General features: G+C 41.6%; 1 protein-coding gene across 4 annotated transcripts in view; it reads right to left on the bottom strand.

Moving 5' to 3' along the window:
- Window positions 1-15,119, bottom strand: part of PAG1 (phosphoprotein membrane anchor with glycosphingolipid microdomains 1) — a 103,414-nt gene that overhangs the window by 70,067 nt on the left and 18,228 nt on the right. For 2 of the 4 annotated variants that reach the window (XM_052703806.1, XM_052703807.1), the window contains exon 2: window positions 7,976-8,036. The gene's annotated coding sequence lies outside the window, so the exon portion shown is untranslated. Of the gene's footprint in view, window positions 1-7,975; window positions 8,037-12,153; window positions 12,267-15,119 lie in introns of those variants that run through there. The other 2 variants (XM_052703812.1, XM_052703808.1) reach the window with 2 other exon arrangements.

Consider the following 15,119-nt stretch of genomic DNA (forward strand, 5'->3'; position numbering starts at 1 on the left):
TGCTAGCATACCATTGTACTGCATTTCTGAATGCTGGAAGAGCACACTGAGAACCATCACGACGATACCAAGAAAATCGTGCCTGGTCTGTCACCCATGCTGGGTGATGAAGCACAGCAGGCAACAGCAAATAGCTCAGGGAGAGGCATTGCTTTACAACTACACCAACTCAAAATGGGGATGCTGTGTTTCCACGAGGACCTGCCTGCTCATAAATAACTGAACGTGCCTGCCTCAGCCTGGCACTGAATTCCATCCCATAACTGGGTACCCAAGCTCCCCTTGGACTGCAGCACCTCGGAAGGTTCCTGTAGGATGCATCTTATTGTACAGTAAAATAAGCTTCCTAAATAGGTTAAATGAACCATGTCCTAAATGCCACTACTTCCTTTCACTGACAAGGGGGAGAGCTGGAGTGACCAGGTCTGGTGCAGACATCCTCCAGCTGAATGTCCTGAAGAGCACTCCAGGCTGGTGAAGCAGAAAATGTGTGCATTCATGTTGCAGTGCTTTATCTGGGGCTGTGCATTCTTCTGCTGTCAAAAGCAAAGAATTATGTTCCTGACAGCAGTAATGACAGAACTAAATTAAGAAAATAGAGTTCAGAGAGGCAGAGAGATGCACTGAGCATCAGATGAACAAACCTTATTAACTGACCGCCTCCCATTTATCTAAATAGATTAAAAGAATTATTATTACATCTCCAGCTTAACAGTTTGGAAAACTGACATTTAAAGTTGCTACTTAACATTCAGATATTCGTAACGCTGTGCAGTAAATTTGTTATTTGAAGTCTGCTTGTAAATACACAGTCAGTCTTGCAAGTTAACGGCAGCATTCAGAGGTACTGGCAAGAGTAAATCAACTGACTGTGCTTTCATCAGATAGCAACCATAAAAACTGTGTCCACTGCAGCATGTACAAGAGCCCACATAAATGTCATTTTCATCATGCTTTCTTCAGATCAAACCAAATGAAACAAGATTTTCAAATCCACAAAAGGATCACATGAAAACACTTCAGTGTTTTCCTGGTATTGTCTTCAAAGCTATGAAAGTTCAGCCATTTGACTTCCTAGAAGATACCTCAATGGTATTCTATTCTCATTCTTTCTTAAGGCCACATCACTTCCTGGAGAAAAACAAATAAGTGTGCACGCTTCAGGTACTTCCACATGCCCTGAGTGGACAGAGATTACGCCGTCCCAGTTGAATGATTTAAAATTGCATTTATTGTGATGCTTTGGGATTGAAGAGGTCAAAGCCTCCCCTACCACTATAAGGTGGTCTGCAAATCGATTTAAGGAACACATGTTAATTTCTTAGCTTCAGAATTTTAACTTGGTTTCAGTTTAAATAACACCACTTTTTTTTAATTAACCGAGACAGGAACTTTCATGCCCACTGAACGGAAAGGAGGGGCTTTTGTTGTTTTGTTGCCTCCAAATACACAAAGCAAATTTCAAAACTCCTAAATACATCGAGCTACATTCAGGTTCAAGGCCAAGTACCGGAAAGTCAAAGAACGTCAGAACAAATGAAACAGTTAAGCTCTCTTGTGCTTACATGTGATGATGAAATATTTAATTATATGATAACATGTTACTTTTTCTACTGAATTGTTTATGGTTTAAGTAAAAACAAGCAGATTCTAAAATGTCCTGATTTGACAAGATATTCAGACACCTATCTCACTTTAAATATACTACTTAAGAACCTCCTGAGCTTGATTTATTAGGTAGACAAACATTTTTTGAAAATACATTTTCTACCACCAAATACTACTCGTGCTGTGATCTAACTCTGAATGAACAAAATCAGAACAAATCTCCTTTTCCCTATTTTTTTCCAACAGGTCGATCCCAATGATCAGCTTAACCAAAATGTTTCAGCTGACATTACAAATAGACCAGTTATTCATTATTTTAATCTGCCGTATAGACATCAATTTAATATTCAATTAGAATAAGTGCTTATGAATCACACACGTTTTGGAAGTTCTGACTCTCCAAACAATGCTTGAGTTTAAAATCTGTATTGGCAACAGGATTCTACATACAAACATGCAAACTGGGAGAGCAGCAAGCCTGCTTTATGGCTTAGAGGTGTCTGGGCTTGGCTATCTGCCTTCTCCTTCCACCTTGGCTCGGGTAACTGGAATAAAGATGAATGAAAATTTAGGCCTGCAGTTTTAATAGTAACTATTTGTTATTCAAATTTCCTTTCCCGCACTGAAAGATTGTGAGAATGTGTGCTCAGAATTAAAAGGCTGCTTCTTCAGCATCAGCACATTGATTTCTTGGGGTCCTTGCAAAGCTTTGCACATTGTTTCTGGGCTAGAGATATACACCCTTCTAACTGCCTGTCAGACATCATTTCTGCTTTATGAATAAATAATACCATGCCCAGGGGAAACGTTGGTCTAAGACAAAAAAATCAATATGTGTCTAGCATGTGTTAGGCAGTTGTTGAGCTGAAATCTGTCTCAAATATGTAGAGTAATTTTAATAACAAAACAAATCCTCTGTAAACTGAGCTTAGAGAAGTGTCATTAAGAAACACTTTCTGATGCTATTTCACCGTGCATCCTATTTGAAGAAGAAGAATATTGCCCTCTTAAAATGCAAATAGATTCTCTGATTGCCAACTGTTTGGTTATTACTTATCTACAAATTTCTAATACTCATGTGGCAGAGATACAGCAGCAACTAATCTTTTACTCTGTTCCACTTGGAGCAGTTCTGGTATACATCTGTGTAATAAAGCTGTCTGCTACTATCGCTGCCTTAGTTTTATTTTTAAAATATCTTCTTTCACAAACACCTCACATTTTTGCAGCAGACCTGGGATCAAATGTGAAACTCATGCAGCTCTGTAATTGCACTGGCCATTCCTGTAATGCAAGCCTGTTTCCACACCCAGCTCAAGTTGTGGCTCTGGCATCCACCACCATAGCCCCAGTGATTCAAATCCCTTACAGGACATCTGGACCACTGTGCCTTTTCAATGCAGATCAAAAAAAGACAACCTTACATACCTACTGTCACAAGGCAGGGTCTTTAACTCCTTTACATACTCCACAGCTCAAAATAGCTCCAGAGGAAGAGAAGGAAGAAGTAGAGGCAAGACTCATGACCGACTTTTGAGACACTGACTCCAAGCCACTGAGGTCCAGCCCAGGGACATATCCTTCAAAAGGCATTTCTCCCCTGCCGATATGCAGAACCTTTAAATGCAGATCCTCCCCCTGAGAGCATGCTGACAAAGTGGCTCCTCCTGCTACATACACATAATGAAAAGCACAAACTTTACATATTGATGACCCTTTTAGGCCAAGGAGCTGCAGCTGGCCTGGGGCAGTTACTCATGCAGGAGAGCTGACCATCTGGAAATGCCATCTAAAGAAAGCAGAAGGAAGCCTGATTATCTTGGGGAAAGAAATGTACAGACATGCAGAAGCTGCAGCTGAGGTGTTCCGAGGCTCACACTGAACTCTAGCATGGGGGGAGCCCATCAGCATCAACACAGACACAGATCACCTGTTTTAACAAATCGGAAGAAGTGAAATGCTAAAGACATGGAGAGGAAGCTCTGATACGTGATTATATGTAAAATACAGCATGACATAAATTGTCCAAAAATGCTTTTATGACATATTGAATGAATAGTGATGCTTACTACAACTGACACGGTAATGTCAGTGGGAGATTACTGCCTGTAATCTCCCCAGCTTGGTGTGCCAGACACACAACCACCCAGGGGAAGAACACCAGCGAAATACCCAGACTGTTCCGCCCAGGCACTGAGGCACCTTGAGGCGTGCTTTCACACTGCGAGAGCTCCTCTGTGGAGTAAAGATTTGAAAGAAGTCCCCCGCTCACCCACCTCCTTTATCATTTGACTTCCTCACCTCCTGAACACCCTTCAGCCACCCTCCAAACCACAGCTGCCATGTGACTGGAGTTGGTTGGTTGGTTTTTACATAGTCAAAAATCCCCCGTGACCAGGGCGCAGTTTGCTGCTATTCCTCCAGCAGCAGCTTGCTGAAAGGATCCTGTCTTCACCGCTCAGCCTCACTCAAGGCCAAACAGCTGTTTCTGGGTGGTGTGAGAGAGAAATAAATCCAGATTTTTAAAAGACCCTTAATCTCACCAACATCAATCCTTCCTTTCAGCTCCGACATCCCCAACTTTTTTGCACTGAGGAAAAAGGAAAAAATATCACTGGACCTACAGCTCTGCACTGATTATGCCGTCTGGCTTTCTAATACTGATAGAGTATTACAGCACATGATAAGTTGCTCACAATTCCCAATTTCCTGTGCAAGCTCAGCATATCCAGGTCCTTTAGAAACATCAACCCACTCTTATTGCAAACAGAAATTTCCAAAATGATGAGTGATTCAATAGGAAACAGAAAGAAAACCCCCTCAACCTTGCAGAGGTGTTTCATTTCCAGGTTTGAGTATTGTTGAGAATAGAAATTCAGAACTATAAGGCTTCATCTTTGGCAGATTAAAGACAACTATCACAAACCTTTGGCTTCCAAAGGCACCAGAAGCATGTGTGATACTAAACTCATTTCATATGGATTTTATCTTTAAAAAAGATGTCTGGTGAAATTTGTTGAGTTCTATATTCTTTTTAAAGAAAGTTAATACCAAAAAGCAATGCCTCCATCAATTATATACCAATTATATTTATGTACTTCATGTGTGCACAAGATCTGGACTGAAGCATCTCTGCACTATGTGTGGATAGTAAAAAAAAGCGAGTATATTCATACGAACTCATTCACTGTAGCTTTGGAGGTATCTAGTCAGACAAGCTGTGGTAACTGAGTGTGCTCTCAGCTTCTGCTTTCCAAAATCAGTAGAGCCATTAATTTTTCTGAACAAATCACAGAATCATAGGAGTTGGATGGGACCTGTGGAGATCACCAAGTCTAAATCCCTTCCTAAAGCAAGTTGCCTATAGTAGGTTGCACAGGGCGGTGTCCAGGCAGATCTTGATTGTCTCCAGAGAAGGAGACTTCACAACCTCTCTGGGCAACCTGTTCCACTGCTCTGTCACCCCACAGTAAATTAGTTCTTCCTCACGTTCATATGGAACTTCCTGTATTCCACTTTGTTTATTGCCCCTTATCCTGTTGCTGCACAACTCTGAAAAGAGCCTGGCCTCATCCATTTTCCTGGAGAAGATGGCAGCCCGTGGCTTGGACAAATACACTGTTTGCTGAGTAATCAAGTGGCTGGAGAGCCAGGCCCAGAGTGTGTTGGTGAATGGAGTTAAATCCAGCTGAAGACCGGTGTTTGGTCCTCAGGGGTTGGTATTGGGGCCCAGTCTGTTTAATATCTTTATTGAGGATTTGCATGCAGGAATTGAGAGCACCCTAACTAAGTCTGCAGATTATATCAAGCTGGGGGGTGGTGTCAATGTCCTACCCTCAATGAGGGTAGGAAGGAGACCTGGGCAGATTGGATCAATGGGCTGAGGCTGACTGCATGGGACCAAGTGTTAGGTACTGCGCTTTGAGAGAGGCTTTTTTCCAGCCACTCTGCACCTACAGGCTTGAGGCAGAGTGGCTGGAAACTGTACGGAAGGGGTTCGTCAACGCCTGGCTGAACGCGAGCCTAGCAGCATGCCCAGGTGGCCAAAAAAGCCAGCAGCATCCTGGCTTGCATCAGAAATATCGTAGTCAGTAGGAGCAGGGAGGAGTTTCTCCCCAGCTCTGGCAAGGCTGCGCCTTGAGTACTGTGCAGTATTGGGCTCCTTGCTATAGTAAAGACACTGAGGCCCTGGAGCGTCTCCAGAGAAGGGCAATGAAGCTGTGAGGGGTCTGGAGCGCAAGTCTAATGAAGAGTGGCTGAAGGTGCTGCGGTCGCTTAGTCTGAAGAAGAGGCTCAGGGGAGACCTTATCACTCTTTACAACTGAAAGGAGGCAGTGGCAAGGTAGGGTTCAGCCTCTTCTTTCAGGCAACAGAGACAGGACAAGAGAAAATGGCCTCATCAGGGCTGCATCAGGGCATGTTCAGGTTGGACATTAGGAGAAATTTCTTTTCAGAAGGAGTGGTCGGCATTGGAACACGCTGCCTGAGGAGGTGGTAGAGTCGCCATCCCTAGAGAAGGGTAAATGTAGTACTTAAGGACACTGGTAATACTGATGGTAGGTGGACAGTTGGACTAGATGATTTTAGAGGTCTTTTCCAATGTTAATGATTCTATGACTTGATTCCTGCACTTCAGATGTTTATAACCATTGTGGTAACACCTCTCAGTCTTCTCCAGACTGAACTTTCTTTTAGGAAAAGCTAGGAACACACACACAGTCAGCCAGCACAGTATGATTACTTCTAAAGTTTTTCGCTTGCGATCTCATCAACATGCTGTAAGTGAGGAACACCTGCTTGGTATGCCTTAGAATAGAACTGATTCCCTTGAAAGTTTCAAGGTTACCATTGTGCTAAGAAAAGGACTTGCAGTGTACAAAGCAGTTCTGAACTGAGCCACAGAGTGTATTACATACAACTAAATAAACTGCACAAGTCAACAATTCACATACAGAAAGAACTGAATGCCCCTTCGTTACTGGTCTGCTCTAATACAACTGCTTGAGAAAAATCCCTCAAGTTGCAAATACGAGGGATCAGTCAGCTGACTGGCTGATAAAGTCAAAATAGCTAATGTCAGGATTTACAATCACTAGCTTAGAAAATGTCAACAACCCACCATCACCAAGAAAAGAGTTTTCTATGCAAAGAAGATAATTCACAGACAAATGATGAGTGCACAAGTCGCTAAGCAGCTGTCTGTCCTCTGCCCAAAATAAAATGTTTTTGTTTGCGCTGAATTCAGTTCAGCTCAAAAAAATAATAAGTAAAGAAATAAATAAATAATTGGGAAAGAGCAAATGATTGCCAAGGTGAGGAAAACAGCTAATACTCTGAAGATCTATTTGTGACCTTGTCATTATAAAGAATGAGAAGCAGAAGTTTAGCCCTACTGCCACTGGATGTATCTTTGGTCCAGTACCATAACAACTTCCTAGAAACAGCCACACAACAAGGTCTGAGATACCAAGAATAAAAAGCAACTATAGTTTTTGAAAAATTCAAATCTGCTAAGTGTTGGGAGTCCTTAATTATTTAAACTGCAATCCAGTATAAATGTGATGTTGCTCAAGTCTCATCAGACCTTCAGTAAATGAATGTAAAGCAGCACCAGCCTACATACTGAAGACCTGAACTCACTGCTCCCCATGCAAAGGTGCAAGATATGATCTGCAGATTGCCTTCCCAGGGCAACTTCATAACTATAGCACTCTTCTTCATATCCTCTGTAGTGGGATAGCTTTGCAAATTCAATTCAATAAATAAAAGAAAATACGACTCCCAGCTGTCTATTTTGTTATTTATTTTCTGTCCGTATCATGGAGACCTCATTAGATATGCTTTCAGAAAGGCTTTGAAACAAGCAAACACAATGTACAGATCTGCAGCATCTACAGTACTCACAGCAGCAGAAGCAGCTTTTAAGAACTTGGTAAAGTAAGCAAAGATGACAGACTCTGATAGGCAGCCATTGGTTTGCTCTTGCAAAAGAGACCTACCAACCAAATCACCCAGCACCAGGGCAGGAGATGAGAGATAAGGAAAGGCTTTTTAAATAAGCATATCAAAAACATATCCAGTTGATTTCAAGTCTTTTGGCTGAAAATGGTAATACTGCTTCTTAAGACGTAGAAACAACTGTATTTTCAGAATGTATCATGTCTTTATTTTATACACAAACACTCAGCAAATCATGGCTCATGAAACTATAAGCAAAGGCTTCTGTAAAATCAACGTGTAATATTGCTGCTACCCAATGTCAATCCTTAACATCACATTGTTCATAAATCGAGGGCATCGTCATAAAGCCGAACAAAAGCCAAGCTGACCACCACAGGGAACAAAAAGGAATCAGATAAATAATTACCTTAAGAGTCTCTGTAGAGCTTGATGTTCCAGTGATGGACAGTATCAACAAATGCTTCCTCCTAGGTTAAAAAAAAAAAAGAAGAAATTTTCACAACTCTGAACATAGCTCAATTATGCCATGCTATGAGAATATATCAGAGAATATACATTATCTCCTGTTACTTTGAATTTAAAATCAATTTCAAAGAAAATACTTTTAGAAAAAGTTTTTCCTTCTTTATTTGAAATACCCCAGACTAACTAATGTCGTTTTTAAACTCATTCTCATTATTTTTATTAAAATCTCTGGCTTTCAAAGTTCTTCCAAAGATGTTAGACTTAATTTTGAAATCCTTATTATCTTGTCTGTATAATGTCCACAGTAACATAGAATTCATAGACTAAACTAGTAATTAGTAGTTTATACCCATGCAGTGACAGTATCCTGCAGTGCTTTCTGCATTTTATTGTGCCCAGAAACTCACTGTTACTTAGTGACTGTACTGGTCTGGTATCTACAAAGAAAGAATTGAAGGCAGCGATGAGAGATCTGCTAAGCATAAAGAAAGGAGTGGAGGTTGCAGGTTTCCATCAGCACCAGCCTTTCAGATATGGGATAATGTGGTGGCCACGTGGCTGCCAAATTTAACTAATCCAAATTTAACTAATTTGGTTTGTAAATTGACTTAGGTAGAAGTAAATACCTTTCTTTTCCTGGATGCTTATTCCAGATGTAAAAAGTCTTCCACCTTTAACTCTGTAGGGAACTGTCTTGTAGTAGTATTGGAAGACTAGTTTAAAATGAAGTTAGAGCACACCTTCAGTGGTTGGTTGCAATAACTTACTTGAATGGCTTTCAAAACTAAATTAGTTAAAACTGCAGTCCAGTTTTCCAAGCAGAGGCTAGTTAAAACCAGTAGGATTGGGAAGTCTAATTACTGCCAAAGTAAACTGAAATGGATATAAAATAGGCTAGTTCTGGAGGAATATACCATCTCTTCTACAGCACTAGTTTTTAGAACAGACTTACGTTTCTAAAGCAGCTTAAGAAATGAGGGATACTGCCGGGCTAACTGCCTGCTCAGAAGGATATACTGATTCAATTACTTTCTTTTGACGTAAGACCAAATTACAATCATCATAAGCACGTATTACAACTCAAACCCCCTGCACAAAGAAATAATTTCCTTTTTTGTAAGCATTAACCAGCTGTTTTGCTGATTCAGGCCTCCCCATTACTGGCACGCTCTATAAAAAATCATGCAGTGCAAGTGACTACAGAACTGTTGCTTGGTTACATTCTCAATTATCACAATGCTGGCCTTACTCATTCAGTGTCAAGGTCAATGCAATTGTTTCTTTTCTTTAATGATGAAGTATCCTGTTTATAAAATTTGTATCTGCTTCCTACTTGGTAAAATATTGCCCATTTCAGTCAATCACTGCTGGTTACTCCCACAGAGAGACAAAGCGTGAGAAAATGACCCGCAGTGCTCATTTTTGCCCTTAACACACAGCTTTTTTCTCAACTCCACCCATAATGCCAGCTGCTTCACAGCGACACACAGACACCAGTTTTACCACAACGCTTCCTTCCTTCTTTGTCATAGCCTGTTAAATATGGTAGAAATACATTCGCTGTGTATTTATTCTTATTCTCTACCCATCTAATCACAAGTGCAAGAAAAGTGGCAACTTTTAATTAGCATGCATCTCCAGCCAGTGGTGCAGGGAAAGCAAAGGCAAAGCAGGATTTTTTACATCAGTTTTAAATCTGCAAAGGTTTTGGTTCCTCCCTGCCTTTGAGGGCAGGTGTCTGGTTGTGAGGACTGTGATGCACTTGAAGTACTCCACACTGCTGAATATTTCATAGCCCTTGAGAAGCATAGCTGTAATCAACGTGCAAATAATGAAATGGGCAGCGATAACGCAGCAGAGGTAAAGTGTGCCATTAGAAGGCATCATTGCTTTGGCTTCTAGGCAGGATAGCTGTAACAATTTATCACGCTATTTGATAAAATAATAATGCTATCGGATACAAAATCAAAATGAATGTTATGCCAAGAAAAAAATCAGAGAGCATCAAGGGGGACAACATGAACAGCAACGAAAAAATCAGAGATAAAGAGGCAAAGCCATCTATTAAGAGTCATAGAATTATAGAATGGCATAGATTGGAGAGGACCTTAAAGATCATCTAATTCCAACCCCTGTGCCATGGGCAGGGTTGCCAACCACTAGGTCATTGTCTGGGAATCAAGCCTGGCCTTGAATGCATCCAGGGATGGGTATCCACAGCTTCTCTGTGCAGCCTGTTACAGAGCCTCATCACCCTCTGAGTGAAGAATTTCTTCCTAACATCTAACCTAAAACTCCCCTCTTTCAGTTTAAATCCACTACCCCTTGTCTTATCAATATCTACCTGAGTAAAAAGTTGGTTTCCCTCCTGCTTGTAACCTCCTTTCAAGTATCAGAACACTGCAATGAGGTCTCCCCAGAACCTTCTCTTCTCCAAGCTAAACAAGCCAAACACTCTCAAACTTTCATCCCAGGAAAGGTGCTCCTCCCCTCTGCTCATCTTAGTGGCCCTCCTCTGGACTCTGCTCCACGTCCTTCTCATATGAGTCATATGGGCAGACATTTCTCATAAGTATTCCCATCACCAAAGATGATCTACATACATCTTTATTAACTTGGCTGGAGGTGTAGCTCAGACCACTCACTCTCGACTCCAAACTGCAGTGGTTTGGTATGGGTAAGCTGGGAAAGATATAATTTGTGTGTAGGAAGGAACTACCTCAGACAACTTCTCCTAACCTCCACCGGAGCAAGGAGAGTGATGACAGAGGCCAATACAGGCATAAAAGGGTAGAGGCTGTCTTCCCCAGCATATATCTTCTCAGACACCAGAGGAAATTCTGCTGAAGCACGGCTCCCATGGCTGCTTACTCTTTTCTATCTCCAAGCAAACACAGACACTCACAGACATCTTCTGACACTGAAGTGGTATGCAATTAACAGAAGGCTCCATTAATTATCTTTGGATACTCATAAGAATAAACTGAACGTTATTCTTAAAAACTACAGAATCAGAGAATTAAATTAGCTGGAAGAGACCTCGGAGATCATGTAGTTCAATCACCCTGCTAAAGCAGGTTCCCTACAGCAGGCTACAGAGGAAAGCATCCAGGAGGGTTTTAATTATCTCCAGAGAAGAAAACTCCTCAAACTTTGTACCTTATTCCAGTGTTATGTCACTCTCAAATAAGTTTTTCTTCATGTTCATAAGGAAGTTCTTATGTTTCAGTTTGTGCCCCTTGTTCTGTTGCTGGGGACCATTGCAAAAAGCCTGGTCCCCTCCACTTGACTTCCACCCAGTACATATTTACAGGCGTTGATAAGATCCCCTCTGAGTCTTCTCATCCCCAGAATGAGCAGTTCCAGGTCTCTCCTCCTTTCCCTACAAGGCCCTTATCATCTTTGCGGCCCTCCACTGGACTCTCTCTAGAAGTTTTGCTTCTTTTTTGAACTGTGGAGCCCAGAACTGGACACAGTACTCCAGATGTGGCCTCGCCAGGGCAGAGTAGATGGGGAAAGTAGCCCTTCCTCAGGTCTGGAAAGGTCTGAATGGAAGACTGCAGTAGGTTCATTCATCAACACTGCATGTTGCAAGGTGAAATTTGATGGACATGTGAGAATACTTAGTGGGATGTTGCAGACATGTGCAAGTAGAAAGCCAAAAGCAGTGGGGAAAAAAAACAGCTACGTTCTTGGAGAGAGAGCCTCTATGTTCAAAGAAAGACTTCAGTTAATGTCAGTCTAATCATCCTTTATGTATTTCAAAAAGTAGTTCACTGAAACTCCAAGAAACTAGGCACTTTTGTAAAAAAAAACCAAACACATATTGTTCTATATTAATGAAGGGGATAAATACATCCTCTTTGTATTCACTACGCTGTCTACACAGATACCTTGTATTTTCATTGCTTTTCTCACCAGCAAGAGACAAGCAAGGTGGATAGGTTTAATATTGCCAAAGAAAATCTGGCATACACATGTTCAGTGCAGCAGGGGGAAATCAGCTCTAACATCTCAGAAACATCACTTGTCACTCTGAAAGAAAGAGGTGTCTCAGGGTGATACTGCACTGGAGCCATTCCCATGCTTTGATAATCAAAGGACTCTTCCTAGTGTTACCTTCCATCTGCCGGAGAAGAGATCACACAGATAGACCTTCTAGCCAGATGGAGTCACCAGAAATTCTCTTCATCAGAAAGCTCAGACACAATTGAGATCTCATTTCTTTCTCTCATTCATATTCTCCTGCTCTGCCTCCTGCAAATACCCAAAGATAAATTACGCACACAAACTCAGACTTAGACTTTAAATGTCACAGACAAATCTTACGCAGCTCATTTTCTCTTCCATTTTTTTCCCAGCATGAAAGAATTATTTTTATTAACTCACTGGGGGTCATGACAGACCACAGACAATATAAGGTTGGTGGAACTGCTCTCTGAGTTTCCTCATTAAGCATCCCAAAAACTATTTCAACAGTTGCAAATGTTATGCAGCACTGCCAGCTGTCTTCTGGATATCAGCATTCCAATCTGACACCTCTGTAAAAGTGAAAGGCTAGGGTGATAAAGGCTCCTGTAATTTATGAGATGTCTTTATTTATACAGAACTAGTTTTGGAGCAAGGATTGTTTGTATGTGTATGCACATGCATACGTGCAGTCCTAACATCGAGGGACTCCCAAATAATGCCTACTTCCATAGTAAGGCTCTCACTCCCAAACATCCTCTTCCAAGATGCCAAGGCAGGCAGCAGTTTCCTACTCACCCAGCTCCTTCTCCTTGTATAACTGTCTTAATGAGAGCCTTGCAAAATTTGCAGTATCAATATGATATCAATATGATCTTCCAAGAGTATGTATTTGCCAACATGCTGAGAAAAAGCACTTGGAAGACAGTAATGGTATTTCCTGATGATGAGTAACAGGTGAGGCTGGCAGCAGCACTGCTTACTAAAGCTGTCTGGCACTTCGCTTTCTCAGAACCATTTTCAACTGTTTAAATATGCAGCCTTTTGCTAAATTTCATTTTCAGTACCTCCATTAATGCACTGCATATATTTCTGAAAATAAAGCCAAAGAAAAATGCCTATCCCTGCCCAAGTGAAAAGGTCTTGGCATTCTTTTTCTTTGAAAAGTTTTAGTACCTCTAATCTTTGAAACAGCCTTGACATGAAACAGGAAAGAGCTTTTTGGCAGAGATGCTTTTACTGAACCCCAAAATGGGAAAGGTGAATACTGTAAAAACAGGGAAGGAAAAAAAAATAAAAAAGAATAATGAAAAGGGGAAAATTGGGACTGAGACACGTGCAGGGAAGATGATGTGATGAATGGCAAGGAAATTTGGCTGCCAAGGCAGAGAGAAAAGCAGGGTGGTGGAGGGCAAAAAACTAGTGAGGAAGAAGGGTGGGAGTCAGCCAATCTAGGCAAAAGCTAGGAAGAAAAAATGGGTAAAAAAGAAGACTGGGAACCACACGGATGCAGAAGGACACAGAGCAAAGGTGGCAGCAACTGAGAACTGAGAGGATCTGGCAACAAGAGAGAGTCAAGTGAGTGACAGGAAGGCAACATAAGTCCATCTGGGGTAAAAGAGGAAATGCACAGATCACTAAAAGAGGAAGAGTGGCTACAGAGGGAAGTACAAACAGCTGTTCTGGAGACAATTGGTCTGGAACGTATTTTCTACTTTAACACATTTCTCAGCATAGCTGCCACCAAGAGCACAAAACAATAGAAAATATAATAGACTTGTTGTAATGTAGTAACATAATCTAATGGAGCTGTAGTATGGTTCTTCCAAATGATGACAAGCTAATGCACTGTTCCTTTTAACAATTCTATATCAATTTATATTAGCTGCATATCTTGTTCAAACCCTCTTATTTAGGCATGCCAGTGGCTTGAGGGTCCCCTGAGTCCTTTCTCCCCAAGAGACATCAGGCAGGCCTTGTCTCTATATGCTGTCCCTGCAGAAACCTCACTACGCTGGGGGGAAAGGCAGGAAGAAAGGGGGAAACGTGCCCCAGACTCATCCTGATGGGTCATGCATACAGCATGCCCAGATCTGAGTGCTCCTGGGTCTACTGGTACAAGTGTGCCCTTAATTATTGCCATGGCAACCAAGTAAGTACACAACCACCCCTCCTCATGCTGTATTCTCTTTGTGAATTTTAATTCATGGAACTGGCACACAGAGCCCAGGAAAAATGACTGAGATTTATTTCTTTATTGAAGAAGCGGAGGTAGCAGCACTGCTGATGGCTGCTGCTAGAGTTATAGATGCATCACAGTAAAATACTGCACTGGAAACCTTTCTCATGACCCAGCACAGAAGTAGTTTTTAAAGCAACTCAGCAATACAGTTAGATGTCAACAGCAGCCTCTTCAGCTTCTGGAGAAATGAAGAGGGGGGAGATCTCACAGCTCTGTGATGAAGTCATTCCAGTAAAGTCTAATTTCACATAATAAAACCTAATTTCATATAATTGGCCAGAGTCAATTCAAGAGGAGATCCTAGAGGGTGGGGGAAATTAGGGGAACAACAGGAAAGACAAGAAGAAAAGCAAAAGTATTCCAATTAGTCAAAAATATAAGAGCCGATTTCCTTGTGTCCCAGCACAATAGCAATGAAGACAAGAGACCAGAGCTCTCTGTGTCCCTCTACATAAATCTCCCACTGCATTTTAAAAGAAAATGTATACTGAAAAGAACCTCCATCGCAGGGGAGTTTTTAGGCTTCAAATTATTTCTCTATAGGTGAGATACAGTGAGGTGTAACAAACGAAATGGCCAGTGGCATCATACTCAGTGTGCTCTCCTGCCCATTATTCCAGATTCAATTGCAAGACATCAAGAGTATGCGGTACATTTAAGGATACCCATCACCCTTCTCTTTACCTTCCTCCCAGTGGCACAGCCCAGCCCAGAGCTGAGTTGTCTGTGGAATACAGAGCACAGCAGATGATCATCGCGTGCTAAGATCTCAGCAGACTTGCCTTTAATCAAGCAACACAATTCAGAGCCAGTTCAAAAAAAGCATCTCAGTAAGAAAACACCTTGCACCCCTGCCACCGGGAAGCTCTCCTTC

Source organism: Tympanuchus pallidicinctus, unplaced genomic scaffold (genome assembly GCF_026119805.1).
Source record: "Tympanuchus pallidicinctus isolate F22 unplaced genomic scaffold, pur_lepc_1.0 scaffold5, whole genome shotgun sequence".
NCBI classification, from domain to species: Eukaryota; Metazoa; Chordata; class Aves; order Galliformes; family Phasianidae; genus Tympanuchus; species Tympanuchus pallidicinctus.